Source organism: Pteronotus mesoamericanus, unplaced genomic scaffold (genome assembly GCF_021234165.1).
Source record: "Pteronotus mesoamericanus isolate MK-2021 breed Mesoamerican mustached bat unplaced genomic scaffold, CSHL_Meso_final scaffold_533, whole genome shotgun sequence".
Classification (NCBI taxonomy): Eukaryota; Metazoa; Chordata; class Mammalia; order Chiroptera; family Mormoopidae; genus Pteronotus; species Pteronotus mesoamericanus.
Genome location: NW_026555320.1, coordinates 8,527,191 through 8,547,875, shown reverse-complemented (window position 1 = coordinate 8,547,875; position 20,685 = coordinate 8,527,191). Strand labels below are relative to the sequence as shown.

Here is a 20,685-nt window from a genome sequence, read left to right as displayed (position 1 = left end):
GCGCTTATGAAGAATGCTAAACATATGCCCACAAAGAATTCACCGTTATATCGTGATGTGAAGAAAGACAGTCCCCGCACACGTCGCGGTTTATGCCGACGTCGGGCTGAGAGTGCCTCAGCCCAGAGACGGCGAATCCCTACGACGGGGGCCCGTCCCTCACATAGTATCAGCGACAGACGTCATTAGGAGTCCCCTTTGTCCTTTCCCACTGAACGCACGCACAGTTCAGGGGTCGCTGCCAGTTAGATGGTCACCTCCTGAAAGGAAGTCGTTTTGGGGGTGCCACCCTTCACAAAACTGCCTGTCCCCACAGAAGAGGCACGCGGAGGCTCCTGCAGAGAGTAAACGTGGTCACAGGGACCAGAAAACCGATTCAGACTGTTGCAGCTTCAACAGATTTCGCTCCCCAGGCGGAAGAGTCAAGATGCAGCCCCACCCCAGCTCTCGTCTGACAGGGGACTCTCCGCTCCCGTGATGGGGGAGGGCGAGCTGCCTGTGTCCTCCTCCCCCTGGGCTTTGTTCCTGGGCGCCTGCGCGGCCAGGGTGGAGGGCCCTGCCTGCTGAGCATCCACAGCTCCCCACACCGAGCGCTCCCGCCGCGGCCGGGGCAGCTCTGTCAGCGGCTCCCTCGAGTCCGAGTCCGAGGCCTTTCGTGGCTCCCAGCCCCGCAGACGGGACGGACATGCTGCCGGACTCGCCAACGGCACACACCTGCCCCAGGGCCTGCCGGGGAGCCCCCAGTGGAGGCCTTGTAGGGGGGGCAGGTCGAGCTGCAAGAATGCAGGGAGGTGCTGGGCGAACAAAAGACAGAGATCTACCCACTGTTGCTTTTGTCGACTCTTCTAAGTTGTTCGGATGACAGGGATTGTAATTGCGTTAATTAGGAGGAGGGCTAAGCAGGCGCAATGAAGAGGGTCCAAAGGCACTGGCTGAAAGGGGAGAGGAGGTCAGCTCCTGGTGACGAGAGGGCCCTGGTGCAGAGCTGCCTGGGCACTCGGGGCGGGGGGGGTCTCCCGTCCCCGCCGCGGGGTGGCTGGCCGGGAGCACAGCAGGGAGGCAAGGTCGCCGGGGAGTGGGTGGCCCGAAAGCAGCCAGCGGCCAGTCTCCTCGTGTCCCGTTAGCCCTGGGCCAGGCTTGGTCGAGGGGAGGCTGGGGGGTGCAGCTTTGGGCAGGTGGCCGTGGGCGCAGGAAGTGGTCCAGGAGAGCCCGCGGCGTCCGAGGCGACAGGCTTGGCATCGGCGTGTTTCTGTGAGCCTAGTTAATGTTAACAGCAACCCTAGCATTACCTCGCTCCTTTAAAGTCCGGTGACAGTATCTGGTTTCCTGGCCTCCCAAGGCCCCCTCACATATTGATGATCTGCCGCAGAAAATACAAGCTTTCACGTCTTTATTTGTTCCAGAAGCATCGCCCTTTGATTTTAATGCACGTCCTTTTGTTCCTCCATTAAAGGACGAGTTAAAGGGGTATTGACTGCCAGGCTGACTCCGCTGTGAACAGCCCCCCTTGGCGCTGTGCGCGCCGAGGCTGCAGGGGCCTCTCTGTGCCGCCCAGGCGGCCGCTCCGCCCGCCCCCCCGGAGCTGTGCCAGCTGGCCCGCAACCTGCGGGGCTGTGAGAGGGGACCCGCTAGACGGAACGGCATTTCCAAACGACAGCCCTCCTGCTGCACAGCTTTCCGGGGATGATGTCAGAGCGCAGGCCCCTGGCTGTGCTGGAGGCGGCCCTGGCTGTGCCAGGCGCGCTCTGGGAGGGGCACCGGACGCCGCCCCGGGCGGGGCGGCCGTAAAGCCGCAGGGCGAGCCCGACGTGGCCCCCGTCCTGAATTCCTTCCCTTTTCCCTGGATGCCTGGCCTCTCTCACCCTCTGCTTCTGTGCGTGAAGGAGCCTGGTCTCCCGTTCCTTTGTGGTTGGAAACTATTTTTATTTTGAGTGGCCCCCTCAGTTGGGGGAGATGAATCCGCACCTTTCAAAGCTAAGGCGGCCCCATGCCCACGGGGCAGGTGGGAGCCGGGACTCCCTGCAGCGCTGAGGGCCGAGGGCCTGTAGGAGGGAGGGCCCGAACACCGGGCCCGAGGGGCGGGGCGCCCGGGGGGGCCCCCGCTGCCCCCTCGGTGACTGCCCTGCACAGTCAGAAGAAGGAGCCTGTCCTTGGCGGTGACAACTGGGAGGTGCGTTTGGATGTGGCAGCCGAAGTCATCCGCCTCCACTTCGCATTCCTTTAAAATGATGTCCTTTCCTTGGCGAAAGGACTTTTTCCGTCTTTCTCTCAAATACTGTTTTCCGTTCTTGGTTAATGATTTGCCTCCCTCCCTCCCTCCCCCTCCCTCCCCCTCCCTCCCCCCTCCCTTCCCCCTCCCTCCCCCTTCCCTTCTTCCTTTTTTCTCCCCCGCCCCCGCCCCGTCCCAGTTGCCCAGCGGGGCTGGGTGTGGGGGGTCCGGGCCACCTCAGGGCGCTGGAGCCGCGCGCTCTCTGCGGGGCTGCTGGTTCCCCACGTCCTCAGGCTCCCATAGGCAAGGACTGATGCTTCCTCTTTTCGCTGCAGGTATTACGCCTTGTTGTCCGTGATACATTTTGAACATTTGATGTAAAAAGAAGCGACTGGTTCTGTCTATTGCGTTTTCTACTGGGCCGGGTACCTGGAACCATGACAGACGCTAGTAGGTGCTCAGTGAATGCATCCCTTTGCCTGCTCTAAGGTGAAGGGGACAAACCGCGGAGAAAGGAAGGGCCGCGCGCGTGAGCGCCGCCTGCCGGCCGGCGCGGGGCGGGGCCTGGGCTGAGCGGACCTGCCGCGGAGGGTGTGCAGCTCCCGAGACCGACGAGGCCCTGTCTGCTCGGCCTGGGGCCAGTTTTCCTGCAGACGCGCGGACTTCCCTGTTGACACGTTATTCGGGGCCCCACTCTTGTTTCTCCTTTGGAGAACAAGCCGCAGGGACCGGGCTACCTGGGCGCGCAACGCACCCGCCAGGCGCTCCTGCCCTCGCTCGCCTCTGCGAGGTGCCGCGCAGGCGGGCGGGCCGAGCCCACACACGGCCTGGCTGCCGAGCCCGGCCCCGGGGTTGGCAGCGACAGGGATCTACAAGCCCATTCATTCCTTTTCAAATGTGTGTTCTTCTGCTCCGGGCGCGGAATCCTGGCCCGCGCCCCGGCGCTGCTGAGGCCGCGCGCCCCGCCCGGAGCTGCCTCCAGCGGCGGGGACAGGCCAGGCCTCGAGGCCCCGCTACTCACCGCCCTGGTGGAGTGAAAATGGCCTCTGTGGTCTCTTTCCCCCAAAGGGGACTGCGCAGCATGTTGTTCTTTAAGCCGTATGGTGTGACAATTTTGGAAAATGTGATCATGGTGAGAAACAAATGAAAGGGATTGTGAGTCACTTACACTGCAAAAGAGTCCCTCCTCCAAAATCATTGTGGATCCCTAATACAGAATGCGCGTTTTTTGGGGGGGGGGCGCGAGGAGGTGCGGGGAGAGGCCCCTGCACAGGGAATGGGCGCGCGGGGCCGCCCTCCTCCCTAAGCAGTGAATTGACAGGAACACACGGGAACACCGTTAGGGAACAATATGGTGACATTAGAGAGGCTAAGTATCCGGACATTTTTCTTTCAATGGTAACCGCGGTAGGTGCCCCGATTCGTGTGGGAGATAAGTGGGCAGCCCATGGAGGCGGCCCCTTCCGCGAACTGGGTCCTTTGCCCCGCCGCGCCCGGGCGGCGCAGGGGGAGCAGAGGAATTTGCGGGCCGGCGGCACCACGCCCTCCAGCGAGCGCGGCGCGAGCCTGCCCGGCCAGCGCACCCGGATCCGCCGAGCGAGCCGGCGGCGGGAGGGGCCCCCGCCATCTGCATCTGCGCCGCGGCCGGCAGCCCCCCTCCTGTGGCCACAGACGTGACAGGGACGGTCAAAGTTTGCTCTTGGCGGCAGCCCGAAGCCGTGGCCGCCCCCATCCCGCGGGGGGAGCGCAGGGCGGCGGCGGCGCAGACGCGGGCGCAGCGGAGGCGCGAGCAGCCGGCGCGGGAGGGCGCGGAGCCGAGCGAGCCCGAGCAGGTTCCGCGCCCGCGGCCACAGCCCGCGCTGCCGGGAACTCGGGCGCCGCCGCCCGGACCGAGACCAGCGCGTCGTCTCCCGCTCGCAGCCAGACCCCAGGACGAGGGCCCGGCGGACCTGGTGCCACAGGCAACGCAGGTGTGTCCGAGGGGAGGGGTCGGCAGGTGTCCGGCGCGCCCCGGGGTCGCCCAGCTCGCCGGCCAACTCTGGGTGGGACGCAGGGAGGGCTCGGGGTTTGCTCCTGGGCGCGGTGGGGGGTGCTCACCCCACTGTGGCAGCAGAGGGTGCATGACCCGGGCTCATCGTAACCCCAGACCCTCAGCCCTTCCGGAGAGGGACGCCCTTTCCCAGCCGCGCCCCCGGGGGCTGGGGCTGCATCGGACAGCCGGTCCGTCGGGGACGGCGCCGGGTCCCAGGTCCCCCCAGCTCCCATTTCCCCGCCCGGCCACGGGCCGGGTGACCCTCGGGCTGGTCTCCAGCCTGCCCCACCCCGCGCTCCCGTGCCTCCCGGCGGGGTCCGGACCCCCCGCCTCGAAAGTCCAGCCCTCTCTCCGGGGAGCCCGGGTCCCGCTGGGTTGCGGTCCGTCCAGGCCGCGCCTCACCCCGCCCCGCCTGTCTCCGGGGTGGCGGGGCGCCGCCCCCCACCCCCCGCGGTGCCCCCATTCTCGGGACAGTATTCCAGGACCCCGCGGGGGTCCATACACGCTGCTGGCTTAAGGAGGGACTCTGGGGACCGCGGTGTCGGGGGAGAAGCCGGGTGTGGGGGGCCGTGGGGAGCCCCGCAGCGCGGAGGACCGGAGACGGTGGTTGCCATGGCTCCCGGGACCGACCGGGAGCTGGGATGCCGGTCACGCGCGCCCCCTCCTCTGGGGGCCCCTCCCCCGGCCTCGCCTCCCGCCTTCTCGCTCCTTCCCGTTCCCCCCTTTTCCGAGCGCGGGCGCGGGCGCAGTGATCGATTCGGAGAGCTGGGACTGGGGCGGGAGGCCGCCCGCCGCGCAGCCCCGCAGCCCCGCAGCCCCGCAGCCCCGCAACCACGCTCGGTCCGGGGCCGGGACTCCCACGGACGCCGAGGGGAGGCGCGCCGGGGTCCAGGTAGCCGCGCCGGGCCGCGCGCGCTGGGCGGGGAAGGTGCGCAGGGGGGCGGCGGCTGTGGGCGGGCGGGCGAGCGGGCACCCAGCCCCGGCCCCGCGCCCCGCCCCGCCCGGGAGCCGCTGAGGAGCCGGCAAAACCGGCGGGGCCGCCGGGCACGCGCGTGCGCAGTCGCGCGCCCCGGGACGCGGGGGAGGGGAGCGCGGGGAGGCGGTGCGTGCACGCGGTGTGGCCGATCCGCGAGCCACCTGGGTGAGTCCGGAGGCGCGCCCACGTGCATTCCGGTCCCAGCGCCGCCGCCGCTGCTGTGGTTTGGCAGGAACTGTCTCGGGACCCCGTGCCTCAGTTTCTCCTGTTCAGTAACAGGGGTGATTGTTAGCGCCTTCCTTGGGGGGTCGCGGAACTGGGATGACACAGCCCCTGGAGAAGGTTCAGCCTGGTGTCTGGCGCGTGGTCAGCGCTCCCACGTCCGCCGTGGCTGGTGACGCCGTTTCTGTTGTGAGTAGTTTTTCCTCAGTCTGATGAGGTGCGATGCGCTCTTGTTTCTCTGCCTGTGCGCGGCCACCGAGCGACCCTGCTCCCTGACCCGCCTGGATGTCGATGGACATCATTAGTGTCGCTGCGCCGGCAGCTCCCCCAGAGCTCGGGATGGCCAGGGGCTGGTCCCGTCCGGCAACGCGTCCGTGGGCAGGTGGGGGGGTTCCGCTCGGGCCTGGCCGGGGCTCGGCCGGTGAGAGTGTCACCTGGGTGCGCCCAGGCTGCGGTTCGATCCCTGGTCACGGCGTGGACCAGAAGCGACCAGTGCCTGCACCAATGCGTGGAGCAACAAATCGATGTTCCTCTCTCTTTAAAAAATCAATCAATCAATATTTTTTTAAAAGAAAGGTACAATTTGTGACAAGGAAAACAATAATGGTCGTAGGCCCTGCGCTTAGACGTTGCTTCTCCTCTGTCACCTGGGAGGTGCCGTTGGGTTCGTCTGGATTCCGGTCTCGGCGGCGCAGCAGCACCTGCGGCCTTGGGGACGCGCCGTGGCCCCAGCACCTGCGGGGCCGCCCAGCTTCCTGTGTCGCGGCCGGAGGTGCCGCGGGGCGTGCCTCCTGTGGGAGCAGAGCGCACGTCGCGGGTGTTCTCAGGGGCTCCCCGGGCCCGCGGCCGTTTCTGGGCGGTGTGATGCCGCCTGCGGGGGCCGCTCGTTGGAACCTTTCCGGGCGTCTGCGCCACTTCACCGCGCAAGCGCAGGGCCCTGGCGACGGATAAACACGCGGGCTGTTCCGGGCTCCCCCTGCGATGATGGGATTTCCTCGGCGCCGCCTCACGGTTGTGGAGGGGCCCGGCTCACCTGGCGACAGCCACAGACGCAGCTGCAAGTCTGGCGGGACGGACGGGCACCGGGCACAAGTGTGACCTTCGAGTTAATTCACCCACTGAAATAACTGGTTTTTAAATGATTTATTTTTAAAAACCACCTATAAAAATGCAGGCGCGTGTCAGCTCTGCAGCAAGTAAGGCCAGGCAGGTGTCTCCTCATCGGCGCCCACCGCTCGGGCGTGGTGTGGAGGCCTCGCCTCGGCTGGCGTTTGCTGGACAGAAGGTTGACTTCACAGCTTAGCCTTTGAAGACAGGAAGTGGTGAGACCTGCGATTACTCTCTTGAAAAAAATTAGGCTGACTTATTTTCATGAAGAATTAAGTAAACGTAACGATCAAGGCCGATTTAAGGTCCTAACGAGTTTATCTCATGGAGGAAAACAGAGACAGAAAGGGGACGTGGCTCCAGTTTGAAGGACCGCGCGCCGCGAAGCCCCGGGGCGGCAACGCACAGCGTCGAGTTGGCTGTGGAGCTTGGCTTCCTGGTCAGGATGCCCCCTCCATCCCGGCGCCTCTGTCCCCTAGGAGAGGTGCCCTGAGGGCCTTGCGGGACAGCTCGCCTGACCGCACGGGGCCTTTGCACGTTGCCGGCCAGCGGCGCCAGCAGCTGGAGTCTCACTTGCTGGGGGTTGTTTTAGCCTCTGATCTACAACCACCAGCAGTGCTGCAGAGCGGAGCGTGTTTCCGAGACAAAAACTGAGCCTTTCCCTGTTCTGTGTTTTCCCAAATGTCCGAGCGGCTGTGGCACGGAGAGCTGATGAGCGAGGCCGAGGATGGAGGGAGGCAGCAGAAAGTTCCGGGGTGGGGGGACCCCGACAGGCCGTGGCGAGGTCCAGCGCCCCAGGCAGACTGGGCGCCAAGGCTCCCTCCCACGATGCTTCCTGTTGCCTGACCTCACCGGGCGCCTCGTTCTTGTTTCAAGTGCAGACGGAGAACAACCGAGGACCCTACTTCCCCATGATGAACATTTTGATTACAGCTTCATTCTAACTAATTCAGTCTGAAGAGAATGCAATTGTCATGGTGATTTACATACAATGTCTGCGCTCACACAGCTCAAGGGGGAAGCGCGGTGTTCTTCCTACTCGTTAACGGCGCAGCGCGAAGCACCCTTCCCCATGCAGGTCCCGCCTCCACCAGCGTCGCGGATGGACCTGCGAGGAGAGTTGGCGCCGGCCCTTTCCTCGCTCGAGTTTGGCAGGCGCTGCGCCCACCCTCTCGGGAGGGTGGGGGCGGGGGAGGAAGGAAGCAGTTCTCAGCTAATTAGATAGGCTGCTTTCTCCTTTCTCCGGGTCTTTATTGGAGGCAAGATTCTGTGTTTTCTAGCTTTGTGGGCCGGTCCACACCTTAAACGCTACTAATTACTGCAGTTTATTTTCTGTGCATCGCAATAGAGTAGTTAGTTAATTATAGCTCTCTCATTAGCACCGTGCAGAGAATAATGAATTAACAGATCCCTTTGATGAAACGAACATCCAAGTTTATCTTCTGAGAATAAAAGTGTTATTGTGCTACCGAAAGTCACTATAATTTCCCCAAGAAACAAATTGGTTGGAATTCTCCGGCACTGGGGCGAGAAGCCTGATGAATGAGCTGGATTGATCGCAGCCGGGACAGAACCGTGGTTGCCTGGCAACCTAACATCATTCTGCAATTTCTGCTGGTATATTTATCCAGTAAACTAGAAAATTCTGTTTTGTTAACGAATGTTTTTAGTCAGTGCACAAATAGACCATAACTAATTGAGATTTTATGTATTGTGGATAAAAAATGACCTGCTTACCTTACCACTGTGCTGAGAGAGCAAAAACGCAGAGAGGAAGCGTATTCTGCGTTCCATTTTTATAAATTTATTTCCTGGAAAAGTTTTTCTTTCATTTTCACGTGAATCCATTCCTATCAAAAGGTTACCACTTGTTTATCTCTTCGGAAGTCAAAGTATTAGCAGTGTGTGTGTGTGTGTGTGTATTTATTCACATTTTTTTTTCCAGTAAGAACCAGAAATTGAATTTTAACAGGGATGAATTCTTCAAGAACCATGGCTGCTGGCGGGCCGGGCAGCTGGGTGAATGCGGGGGAAGCGTCCACCCCGGCGACGCTGGGCACTGGTGACAGGAGCAGTGACGCCCCGAAGTTGGCGGGTGCGGGGGCCTCCGTGCCAGCGCGTCCCCGCTCGGCCCTGAGATTTCAAATGGGGGGGCCGCTGTTTTCGGCCCGGCGAGCTGTGTAATGAGGGGCTGTGGAGCGGGGAAGCTCTGCCTTCCGTGTTCTCATCGGGCGTCGTGATGAAAACGGGCTTTTCTTCCCTAAAGAGGAGGCCCTTGGTCTCTGCAGGATCCAGACCAGTGTCCCTTGGGCTGAACCCGACTGACACACGTGTTTTGTTTGGCCCGAGGGCTGTTTAAGAAACAGTGCAGCCAATGTTGAAAGACGGGTGATGTCACACAGAACCCATGTCGCTGCTTCTCTGGAGGAACCTGGTGTCTCTGCAGCGTCCGCCCGGGCGCCGGGTGGCAGTGAGCAGGTCCGCGTGGCAGTCCCAGGGGACCCGGGGGTTCGTGCCTTCTCTCGGCAAAAGCCGCCCCGGCGAAGGGCGCCTGGCTGTCCCGCCAGGGCCGAGGGGCAGCAGCGGCTGCTGGGCCGCCCTGGGGCTGTGCCGCCTTGTCCTGCGGGACGGCAGGGGACGGCAACGCTCTGGAGGGACAGCTGGGCAGGACCCCGTCCTTGTCTGTGCCCTCCCGTCCTTGCCGGTGGGCGGCCTGCAGGGGTCGACTCTGCACGGGCCAGGTGAGTGGAGGGCGGGTGGGGGGCGGGTGGAGGGCGGGTCTGGGGTGGCTGGGCTCCTGTTCCTGAGGGGGGCAGCCCAGCAGCGCCCTGGGGCGCCTCTCATCTGTGGAACCCGGGGACTGGCGGGTCGGGGGGGACGAAGCTGAGTGCAGAGGGTCCCGGGGGAGAGGCCAGCGACCTGGGCTGAGACTCGGGCGTGGGGCCTGCGTCTCCAGCCGCTCAGAGCCTGGGCCAAGGTTCCCCTTTCACAAGCCCTCCTGCCCCGCGCCATCAGGGGGCGCTGCGCTTTGCGGAGAGTTTCTCGTGCCCTTTCATTGACGTCGGGAGCTCAGAGCGCCAGGTGGCGGCCCGTCGCGCAGCCAAGGTCCGGAAGCGAGGCCAGGGATCGGGCGCGGTGCCCCCGTGGCCTCAGGCCACAGCTCCCTCTCCTCTCGTCTCCCAGGTGGGCGGTGTCCGTGCGGGCCGCGTGGTCGGCGGGACCAAGGGCCAGGCCCGCACCTGTGGTCCGTCGGTTCTGTCTCGTTATCTCGTGTAAACACGTGAGAGGTGGAACAAGGGGTTCTTCCTGCGGGGCGCGTGGCTATGCCCAGACGCATCCATTGAAAAGCAGCACCGGAAGCCCCCAGGCCGAGGGTCAGTGGCGAGGGGCTTCCGTGAGGGGGCGCCCGGAGACCGACGTCTGTGTTCTTTCCAAGACCGCGGCATGGAGGCGCGGTCCCCGCGCACCCGCGTGCGGAAATGCCTGCCTCCGCCCCCGCCGCCTCCGCCGGCCTCATCGCCCCCTCCCGGCTCCCGGCGGGAGTGTCCCCAGGCCCTGGGATAGTGGCAGGCGTGGGCTGCCCGCCGGGCGTCAGGTGCACCCACCGTCTTCTGTCGCCGGCATCTCTGCACAGGGGCGCCTCTGCCTCCCCAGGCTGAAATAGTGGGCCATGGCCGGTGCCTGACAGGTCGTGTGACATCTGTCATAATGAGGACACGTCTTTATTGTCAGCGTCGATTGAGAGAAGGCTTTGGGGAGAAAAAACTCAGCTGTGTTCTAGGCATGGTCCGTATACTTGGGATTTTAGGAAGGGGTTTGATTTTTTGGCTCAGGGTATTTAGACGCCAATGCTAATTTTTTTTAATGTGCAAAATATAAATGCCATTCTCCGGGGCAGTGGGCTCTGCCTGCCAGGAAGGCAGGGGCATCGCTGCGCTTGCGCCCTGCGCCGGCCGGACCGCAGCTCCCGTTTCCGCGCCGTCCCTCGGGGCGGGCTCGCTCCAAGCTTCGCTCGGCGCCCGCCTGTTTCTCCGCAGCAGGGCGCTCGGCCTCTGAGTCAACACGTTTATTTTCACATTTGGGGCCTTTCTGAACTTCTGTGGAAAGCACTGAGGACACAGTGGAGAATTGGTGCATTAGATGAAAGCATTTAAGGCCTTGTAGGAGGACAAGAAATTTAAAACATTGTGGGCAACGGCCACAAACAAAAACAGCCACAGTGTTAACATCGGCAGAGGACAGCAGAACAGTTAAGAGCCTGCCCGGGGTGGTTTGTTATTGTTCGCCAATTTGAGACACAATCTACGTTCCCTGACAGGGCTCTAAGTGAATGGATACAAACTAAACCCCAAAGAAAGGTGTTTAAATGGGACCTTGACCCTGTGGCGCTTTGTCACCTCCGACCTTCCCGACCTTCCCGGTGGAGTTGGATTTCAAAGGGCATCAGCAGCCTGTGTTTTCTATGCAAATACTTTTCTGTGTGTAATTGATTTGGGCTGAATAGACTTGAACACAATTGATTTGCTTGAAATAAAGGACCTGCATTGAGCAATTCAGGTGCAGCTCACGTGAGCTTCTGTGAGTCAAGTTCAAATAAACGGGAACTGACCTTAACTATTATCCCCTCGAAAAGAGCCGGCCGGCCGTCCTCACGGCGAGCGCCGTCGATTCTGTAGGAAATGGGCATGAGTCCTCTGGATCGGACCTTGGCCTCCCGCCTCAGAACCTCCCTGTGAGGACGTGGTCCCTGCCTCCTGCGTCCCTGTCCCCAGCTGCGACCTGGGGGCCGGGGCATTTGCCGCAGCCTCCCCGGGCAGGTGGAGGGTAATGAGCTAATATTTGGAAAGTGTTTTGAAGATAGAAGTGCCAGCCATTATTATTGCTAATAAACCATTTCTCTCCGGTGTAATTTTGGACAGCAGCCATTAAAAACCCATTACCGTATTGAACAGCAAAACAGCCTGGCACCGCCCGGTGCGCACCCTGCCTCCTGGGCCCTCCCCCGCGGGGCTGCCTGGGGCGGGGGCTGCAGGGGGCGGGCCCCCATTCCCTGCACACTGAGATCGGGTGGGTGGCCCGGGTGCCCCCGTGGCCCTTCCGCTCTGCACCGAAATCTGGCCGTGTCCCACCCAGAGCAGCGGGGGTCGGGGTGCCCGGGCCCAGGCCCAGGCCCAGGGGGCGCAGTGCTGTCGCCGTCTTAGAAGGCTGCACCCAGTCTCCTCGTGGTCATGTAAGACTGGTCCATGAAGGGAGCAGGCTCGTGCGGGCGGCTGGCGGGGGTGTGGGGGGCAGGGGTGCGCCCTGCTCACGGCTCAGATCGACCGGAAGCGGAAAACAGTAATCGTGCGCCTATCCCTGGGCGCCAACCGCCAAACGATGAGGCCGGCGGCCCTGGGCTGCGCAGAGCGGTTCATCAGGCTGTGTGGTGCTGAGGCCCCCAGTCCCAGCTTGTTTTGACCGATGTCCTGAAATGTCGAATGATGCGGGATGTGTGCATCTGTCGCAGCTGCTGCCAAAAGCCCGCTCCCGTTCTCCGGCGCGACTCGCTGCTGAAGGGATGGAAAGTGACTCTGGAATGTGACCGGGTAGCAGTTCAAGGTCACGTGAAGGGACATTGTTCCCGTCCTCTCTCGCTGCGTGACAAGCTAACCGTAACTTAAACAAGGAACTTAGAGTGACGCCCATTTTGTGAGATCTCATGATTCTGTGTGTCAGCAGTTCAGGCTGGGCGGGTGCTGTCTTCAGCCCCAGCTGGTGACAGCGGGCCGCAGGGGAGTTTCCCACGGTGGCAGTTCTGGCCGGTGGCTGCCGGTGGCTCCCCAGGCAAGTTTGCTGCTTGGCCAGGAGGGCGGGGCTCCGTGGGGCCCCTCCTCCTTTTCCTGTGGCTGCGGAGGACCCTTCATGTTTTATGCACAAGTTTTACGTTTAGACGATATGACCAGAAACTTCATAAATTTTAAACTCTGCTTTCTTAGATTTCAGGGGAAAAAACAAAGGAAGAGGTCATGGTAGAAGCCTGAGATCTCGGCAATGAACTCGCGTTGAAAACAAGGCATGGGGCCGATCGCACGGGCTTCCCTGAGGCGCCCGTGGCTGCTCTGGTTCGGCAGAAGGTGCTGTCCCCGCAGCAGGGCCCGTTTGCGCGGCTTGCTCGGCGCATGGCTGTTTCTGTCCCCTGCGCCTCGTCCACTCACAGCTGCCTGCGGCCGCTGGCTCCTTGTCACTCCAGTCCTTCCTCAGGAGCCCTTCTGGAAAGTTCCTTGTTCAGCCTCTCAGTGGGCTAGTGAGCCCGCTGGGCCCTTTCTCTCGCCGGACTTTCGCCTGTCGCGGCGTGTAGGTCCGTGAGGGCCACAGGTCGCTGTTCCAGCCCCCTTTCTCGCTTGTCCCTGAACGTGGCGTCACCTCCTGAAGACGTCCCCTGGCGCCCACCGCCTCTCAGGCCGGTGAGCGTCCCCGGGCCTTGGCGTCCCTGCGTCCTCAGCCCCCCCCCCCCGCCCGCGTTGCTCCGCAGCTCCCTGCCCTCCCCCTCTCAGGCAGACACACGTCCTGTTGCCCCTTTTCACGTGACCAGTCACCCGCAAGTCCCCGAGGCTCGCCGCCTTCAGTACTTGTATCTTTGCACCACCTACCATAATGCACTGCAGTGTTTAACTGGCTTGTGAAAAAACATGTTGACTCAAAACGAAGGTCTCTGTCCGTGGCTGAGAATGAAACCCCAGAGCCTGCGGGGAACGAGAAAGGGTCGCTGCAGATGCCGGTGCAGCGGAAACAGCCCCCGTCCTGGGGCTCCAGCCAGGCGCTGCCGGCCGACGCACGGGGCTCGGGCCGGCTCTCGTCCTGAGATAGCAAGGTCGGTCAAGTTGGCGAGCTGTCGATGACGTGTGAGGACACACCCGAGCCTTCAGCTTTCTGCCGCCAGAGCGTTCGCGGGAACATGGAGAGGCGGGCGCTTCCGTTGTGACCGGAGCGTGTCCCAGAGTCCTGTCCGTGCGGCGCGTCCGTCTGCAGGGCGCACAGGCCGACCAGGAGGGGGAGGCACCCGAGGAACCGAGGGGGCCCAGGCCTCCGCCCCCCGTGCCCTCCCACGTCCGCAGTTAAGCCCGCAGTGGGAAGGGGGGTTCTTGCTGCATGCAGCCGCCGTGCGGGGGGCGCCTGAGGGGGCCCCCGGGGACAGCGGGGTCTGAGTGTCTGTCCTGTCCTGGCAGGCCCCCCGCTGCTCCGTCCTTGCGTTGCCTGCGCGGGCGCTCGCCTCCTGCCTCCTCCCTGTGACGACCCTGTGCTCATGGCCCCCAAGTCCAGGGCGGCCCTGCTCTCGGGCCCTCGGCCACAGAGCCGGATTCCACCCCCAGGTCAGGCAGCGCTCTCACAGGCCCCCCCGGGGGCGTCGGCACCTTTGGGGTCCTCGTTCGGGCAGCCACACCCCTCCACACCGTTTCCTGGTTCGCTGTCCATAAAATGAAGCGACCTTTTGGTGAGAGTTTTAGGGTCTGTTGCTGTTACTGAACCACATGAAACGGTGATACTTAGTGACGTGTCATGAGAACACAGACCTTCACTATGATGAAGTTAAGATGAGAAGGTGACAGCAGTCCCTCAGCACCGACCGGCAGAGGTAACTGTGCCCAACTGTCCAGTAGGTGCTGTGCCATTTTTTAAGGGCATAACCTGCTATTCAGAATATGGCCAGGCTTTGTACCCTGCTCTTACTGTGTCATGGATAAAGGATACAACGTATCTCAGAGGACTGTGGCGATTTCTAAGTAAATTATGTAGACCCCTTAGAACAGTGACCGGCTTGTAGCATTTGCTAAGTAAGTGTTGGCTGCAATCGGTAAGATTATTACATCCACTGAAGTATCAAAGTCTATGTTAGCTACACCCAATGGCAGGATTTAGTTGGAAGGAAAAGTGCAGAAAGTGAGTAAAAGAACTCCAAAGGGCAGCGTAAGGTGCTAACCACCTAGAGGACCGAATGCTAAGCCTTTCATTCCTGCACCGGGTGAGGCGGGCGCCGTGACTCAGCAGCACCGTGTGCAGCTTGCAGGTAGGCGGTCGCAGGTGCGTAGGAAGCAGCATGGTGCAGGTTGTGCAGGTGTCAGGCTGCCCTTCGCTCGACCCCGGGAGTTAAACCAGACGCAACGTCCTTGAAGTCAGGATGGAGGGAATTGGAGAGCCATCCAGGAAGGCGGAGCCTGAGTTAACTCTGAGCATGACTTCTTTCTTTAAAGATTTTATTTATTTTTAGAGAGAGAGGAAGGGAAAGAGGGGGAGAGAAACATGTGCAAGGCCGATTGGTTGCCTCTCGAGTGCCCCCAGCTGGGGACCTGGCCTGCAACCCAGGCCTGTGCCCTGACTGGGAATCGAACCAGCGACCTTTCAGTTCGCAGGCCGGCGCTCAGTCCACTGAGCCACACCAGCCAGGGCTTCCCCCCCGCCCCCCCGTTTATAAGGACAGATCATAAAGCAAACATGAAAGCTTGTTCAGACACAAACAACTCACTTTCATACGCACACGCACGCACGCTGTGGTCACACCACCGCAACGTTGTGCAGCTGGACTGTCTAAAATTCAGGGAAGAAAAGGCTAGGTCACAGGGCAAGGGACTGCCGCCTGTCTGCCTCCCTTTAAAGCAGGGCTGTTTCTGTGCCTTCTTAGGCAATGTTCTGTGTCCTGTGATGCTTGTAATTTGTATCCTTCCCCTCGTTTTCTGAAATGCTCCCCCCAGCCCATGCCCAAGAGACAGTGCAGCTGAGAGAGACGTTCTGAGTAGATGTCGCACGGGAGACTTTTGAAAACGCACCAGGAGGGGCGTCTTAGACCTGTCAAAATATTTTCTTGTTGAAAACAGAAACTTTGGGGCGAAAGCTGAAATGCCTGTCAGGTTAATTCCTACTTATTATTTCGGGTAAATAACTTCACCAGGAGTTCGTGTCGGTAAATGAACGTGTGCCACACACGAAGGAGCAGGAGGCGCTCCTGCGGGGGCGGGGCGGGCGGGGCAGCCCGCATCCCGCACCCGGGCGCCCCGGGCTCGCTCTCTAACAGCCCCCCGCCCGGGGGCCCCTGTCGCTGCTAACGGGGAGTCGTCCTGTGTATCACTTTTCGTGTTTTTCTGACAACGGCTTTCGTAGAAAAGCTGCAAGAGGAAACTGGGGCGGCAGGAAACGGGGTGTTACCCGCGCGTCAGCGGGACGCTGGGTTAACCCCGTGCCTGGAGTGTGGGCGGCCTTTGGAGACGCTCCGGGGACAGCCGTGCGGGTCCGTGGCCGGGTGGGCAGCTCCGTGCTCCTGGGCGAACGGAGACGCCGCCGCAGCCCACGCGGCGCCGCCCTGACTCTCCGTCGCCATCACAGGCAACGAGGACTCGAGGGTGCGATCGTTCTGAGGGACAGCGGGCGACGTGCGTGGAGAGGGGCTTGGAGGCTCGGGGCAGAACGCCCAGGGCGCCGGGCTGCCGGCCCTGCGGTCGGGAGCCGGCGTGGGCACACGGCGTCCGTGCCGACAGCCACAGGCGGGGGGGGTGGGGGCAGCCGCCCGGGGCCGCCGTGCTCCTTTGCTCAGGCACAGGCTCGCTCCCGGGTGTTCCTCTTTCTGTCGGTCCCCGCTTTCCCCGTTTGCTGCCCCCGGGGCACGTGCGCTTTGGACTCAGAGCAGGGCCTCTGGCAGGACGGGCCCTCGGCTGCATGTTCGGTCAGGAGCGGAGCCGGAGGCGGGCACCGCTGGAGCTCGTCAGGGGCGGGGGTCTGGGAGCCAGGCTGGGCCCCCCGCCTGTGCCCGCCGCCCATTCCCCTGCCTGCACCTGTGTGAGGAGGCTGAGCGACAGCCCCTCCCCATGCTCATCGCGCTGAAGGCCCCGGCGTCTGTCAGCCTGTGGACGGAGTGGCCCCCATGCGCTTAGCGCGCAGCTTTGCAACAGAGGCACACGACGCCGGAACACGCTCCATGCGTCGCAGGCGGGCTTGGGACTGAAGGAGGTCAGCGCGGAGGAGTTGAGGCCAGACTTAATGAGGTTGTTGCCCTCTGTGGTTCTAACCATGAAAGGTCCGCTTCTTCGAGGGAGTTTCAACCGGCCCGGGTGGAGCGAGCACACGGGGTGCGGGGGTGGGGGGGGCCCGGCCTGCGTCCTGGCCGCGAGCTTCGGGGGAAGGACGTTCAGTCCGAGAGCTCGCGGGAGCCCCTCAGAGGGTTACTCAAATCACCAGCGCGGTGTTTGACTGTTTTTCTGCTTAGACTGTGCAAAACTGTCTACTTGGATGTTAAATGTTCCGCAGGACAGCCACACATGGCTGTCAGATGTCCTGCGTAAACTCAGTTCTGTAAATGTATGTGCATGTGTAATGGGCAATATTTTAAAAAGGATCACACCTAAGTGGGTACTTTATCTCTATTGATTTTTGCGGTGGGAGAAGGCGGATTATATTAGGTAAGTCAGCTGCGCGGGGAGCACACCGCTCTGCGGGGGGGGAGGGGCAGGCAGTGTGGGGCGGTGATGCAGCTTGAGAACGGTCGGTCCACCAGCCCCCGGAGACCCGGGCGGCCCGCAAAGGAGATGGATCGCATCGGACCCGGGAAGGTGACGTGGCGTCTTTCCTCAAGCAGATTTCTAAATCCTCTCTGACTTTGGAACCAGCTCTCTAGCACGTTCCAGGCTAGACACAGGCTGCCTTCTGGTTCCTGATGAGAGATGTAAGGTGGGTCACGGGATGCGCGCATCGGACGTGGGAAGGAATGTCCATGACGTGGAGTAGAAATGTGCTTTTACGGAGAAAGAAGGGGTTTAAATTTTCGGTGTACCAGGGGACCTCATTAAAGCTGCTCCCGCTAGTGCGCGGAGCGGCCCGGGGGGTGCCGGAAGCCTGCGTGCACGAGGCTGACGGTTCGTTTACGCAGGATTAATTGTGTAATTTTGCCACCAGTGCAGTGATCATTGATTTTGGTATTAGCCCCGCGTGCTGTTTCTAAGGAGACTCTGCTTTGTGTTTTAAGGTGGTATTTGTTACATTTCACCTTTTATTAATTGTAATTCCCGTCCACATGGTTTATGCCTGATACAATTTATTAAAACTCTTTCCCAATCCTTTATTTCCCCCCTAATTGTTACATCCTTCTGGAGCTTCATTAATTTTGAGCACTGGTGTGTAACAAGTGGACGGGAAACGCGCCGTTCAGGAAGCGGCCGGGCCAGCTGTCTCCCCGGGGCCCGCGCCACCCTCAGGCGCCCACACCTGTTCCGGGACACAGGGGCACGCAAGGCCGGCGCTCGCCGCAGGCCCCTAAGCGACTTGGAGATGTCGGCCAGGGCCCGGGGGCCCGATGCCCCTCAAGCCAGAAGCGGGCGCGTGCACAGGCGAGCCGGCCGCCCCTTCCTGTCGCCGGAGCCTGTCCCTCCTGAAACGTGTGGGGGCGTGAAAGGGCGAGGAGCAAGGAGCTCTCGCTTGCATTTTGCAGATAATTGGTTCAGCTCTCAGCTACGGCCTGTCCACTCCCTGTGGGGGGTTGTAAAGCGCCTGTCGAGATTTCAGCGGGATTTTCATAGCTGGGCTCAGACTGTATTCTGCTACCTTCCATGTGGTTTTGAGCAAACAGGAAATATTGTGGATTGCAATATTGCAATTTAGACCGGAATCTCGGTGCTTTTGTCTTGAACTTGCAAATCAATGGCTGCCTGTGCCCCTCCCCCTGCCCCCGCCCCAGACCCACTCACATGGGGGTTTCCTTTCTTGGCTTCCCTGGGGTCTCCCCAGGGAAGGTGGGAACCCTGCTGAGTCTTTCTGTTGTTCAGTTTGCTTTGTGTGGCCCTCCTCACCGCCCCACCTGGTTTCCACGGGGTGGGGAGGCCCCGGTGAGGAGGCACTCAAAGCCCGGACAGATCCCACAGCGCGGGCCCAGCGACTGGCGGGCCCCTGGCGGAGGAAGGTCCTAAACACGCCGTTGCCGAGCCTCCGAGGGGGCCGGCTGTGAAGGACCGGGTGCGGGGTGCAGTCGGCCGGCCGGCGCTAAGGAGGGAATAAGACGCTCTGGGTGGGGCGGCGTACGAGGTGCAGGGATGAAGGAGGGGTGCTCGGGCCTGGCCTTGTGTCCCTCACCCTCCACAGATGGCGACGGTCGCAGAGGCCGCATAGCGACACGCTTCCGGGGGTCAGCCCCGCGCCGCCTCCCGCCGGGCCCTGGCAGGCCGGCGGCCCAGGGAGAAACGGGTGTCGTCTCCCAGTGAAGGACGGGGCGTGTTCCCCGTCATTTTGAGCTGCCCGCCCCCCCGCCCCCGTGGAGGGTGGGGTACAACAGTGTTGAGAAAGGTCTAGAATCGGAATCACAAGCCTGGGCTCCAAGCTTGACCTTCGTCTCTTGCCGGGGGTGATGTGGATAAAGTGACTGAAGCCCCCAATGCTGTTTTTCCTCATTTATAAATGAACCTTGTAAAATGACGCACGGGGCTGTTTCAAGGGCTAAACGAGCAATAACCTCTGAGCGCTGCGACGCGTACGTTGTGACAGCCGTAGCGACCGAGTCCGGTCGCCATCCAGTCAGACAGGCAGAGCCCATTTTAGTTCTGTGTTCCAGGGCCAACAGTCTCGTGTCCCGCTGGGCTTTGTCGTGGGCCACTTGAAGGCCCCGATCAGAGGCGATTTTGACACCACCGTCCTGCGTTCGGTGTGCCGTGTGCGTGGCTGTGCCGGTTCTGCGGGAAGGGCCCTCGGCTGTCGGCAGAGCCCCAGACGCGCCGGGACCGAGGGGTGCGGAGCCTTCGCGGCACAGCCGTCACCGGCCCCCATGGCCCATGGCCCTGGGGGGCTGGGGTGAACTGGGACACTGTCCTGCTGACCCAGGGTTCCCGCCTCCCGCAAACTCTGAGATGAGCTTCTCTCCTTCACATTCCCCAGGACAGACAGTCCGTGGGGATCCAAGCTCTGAGGTATTTTCCCCAATTCTATGTTAAAAAAAATATTACCTTGGTCATTTCCCATAAGCAAGACGGCTTGCTCGCCTTCTTCCCCGCTTCCCCTCTCTTTTCTATGGCGACACCACCGCCCCGTCACCCCCGTCACCGCCGTCACCGCGTCCTCTCCTCCCCTTTTGCTGGAAACGCGTCGGTGATTTGAGGTGCACAGTTTCATGGGGAACTGAACCAGGCCTAGTCCAAGGCAAACTGAATTTCTGATTTTGAAAAATAGGGTTGCATTACATATATTTTTCCTAAATGTTAATTTTTAACGTTTAAAAAAGTCAATAGCCGTTGAAAATTTTACCTGGGAGGGTGTCCTTAGATTTCATTTCCTATTCCCTACCGGCCCAAATAGGTGTGTGGGCGTGATCCTCGGCTGCCTTCGGCTCACTTGGCCCCGTAGAAATTCCATTTTAGTGAATGTTTTCAAAGCCTCGCTTACAACTTTCTACTCTCTTCACATCAAAAATCTCTGAATCCCCTTCTCTTTCTGATTGGTTCGCTGGAGGGGAAGTCACCGCACTGGCGGCCACTGCGGGGCCACCGGAACGGGGCTGGGGGCGGGTTTCCCGTGTTGGGCTCCTTCCCGCGAGCGGCCAGGTGTGCCCTGAGGTCATGCGAGTCTCGGCCGAGTCACGGCTCGGGCCTGTGCGCCTGTGGCGGCCACACACCCCTGCTCCGGCCTTCCGAGTGACCTGATTGTGTTTCCGTGTCTCTGCTGGCGCACGGTTCCTGGGGGCTCTTCGGACAGTGCTTGGTAATTGGTCCCCGTGACAGATACTCAAGAGCTGTCGTTGAGTTTGCGTGTTCTGTTACACGTTACGCTTTATGAGAGTGAGCATTTCATTGGAATAAATTAGAGGTTCGGCAGTTAACACTTCAAGTGTCAGGAGCGATTGTCTACTTGGAGTTTTGCACAGATTATCACATCTGCTTAGCAGTTTTAGATTTTTCAGCAATTAGAGGAATTTAGTCATGTTCTTCTGATTAGCTGTTTGTTTTCACAGTTTTGCAAGTTAGGTGTTCACACTTAGATTTTTTTTTTTTTTTTTACAGAGGAAAGTTTCCATTTGCTAGTGAGTGCCTGTAAAATAGTAATAATTATATTAGACATCTCTGCTTTTTAAAATCAAAACATTGTTTCCTTTTTCCAGTTTTATTGCACTGCAGTTGACAAATACAAATTATAAACACA

General features: G+C 61.0%; 1 protein-coding gene across 1 annotated transcript in view; it reads left to right on the top strand.

Annotated features, from left to right (window-relative positions):
- The first annotated feature begins 4,073 nt into the window (after positions 1-4,073).
- CHL1 (cell adhesion molecule L1 like) overlaps positions 4,074-20,685 on the top strand; it is a 98,476-nt gene continuing 81,864 nt past the window's right edge. Inside the window, exon 1 of the mRNA XM_054594729.1 lies at positions 4,074-4,179. The gene's annotated coding sequence lies outside the window, so the exon portion shown is untranslated. The remainder of the gene's footprint in view (positions 4,180-20,685) is intronic.